At 39.1% G+C, this 778-nt stretch overlaps 1 non-coding gene across 1 annotated transcript; it reads right to left on the bottom strand.

The window, feature by feature from the left end:
• Positions 1-439: 439 nt before the first annotated feature.
• LOC134386654 (U6 spliceosomal RNA) lies at positions 440-546 on the bottom strand. The gene has a single exon (XR_010024486.1). It is a non-coding gene; the product is annotated as a U6 spliceosomal RNA (small nuclear RNA).
• Positions 547-778: the final 232 nt, after the last annotated feature.

Raw genomic sequence — 778 nt, 5'->3', positions numbered from 1 at the left:
ATCATGATGTCTAGCTGAGTTTTCTTGTATCTCATTCAGTTTCCTTAGAATTATCACTCGAAATTCCTTATCAGTTATTTCAAGGGCTTCTTGTTCTATAGGATCTAGAGTTTGAGATTTATTAACTTTTGGTGGTGTACTTTCTTGATTTTTTGTATTTCTGGTATCTTTTTTTTGGTGTTTATTCATTGTGGCAGGGGGTTTCACAGTCCACCAGTTTGAGACTAATGACTAACTAGGATGTTGCTATGGTTGCCAATTTCGTATGGCTCCCTCCGTGACTGCTCAGTTGGCCTCTAGTGCCTTGTGTGTGTGGTTGCCTCGGGTCTTGGGCTTCTCCGGGGAGCCACCTTTCTGGTCAGCTTGGACTCTGCTGGACTGGTGGATCACGTACCACAGGGTGTGTGATCTCTGTTGAGCTTTCACTTCCTGTGCAGGAAAAAATATGGAATGCTTCACGAATTTGCGTGTCATCCTTGCGCAGGGGCCATGCTAATCTTCTCTGTATCGTTCCAATTTTAGTATATGTGCTGCCGAAGCGAGCACACTCATGATGATTAATGACTATTTTTCTCAGTAAAATTGAAATAGAGAGGTTGTAATAGAGGAAAACAGAAAAATGTGTTACATTTCCTGCAGTGATTTCAAGGATTTTTAATTTAAGCATGTTCCTTTCAAATATTCATTCAAACATGTAATAAAATTTTATTGAATTAAATCCAATCTCATGATTTTTGTAGCGCATATCTCTATAAACATGTTGAAAATTTTGCCTTCC

This window comes from Cynocephalus volans, chromosome 9, assembly GCF_027409185.1.
Source record: "Cynocephalus volans isolate mCynVol1 chromosome 9, mCynVol1.pri, whole genome shotgun sequence".
NCBI lineage: Eukaryota > Metazoa > Chordata > Mammalia > Dermoptera > Cynocephalidae > Cynocephalus > Cynocephalus volans.
This window is presented reverse-complemented; position numbering and strand designations above follow the sequence as displayed.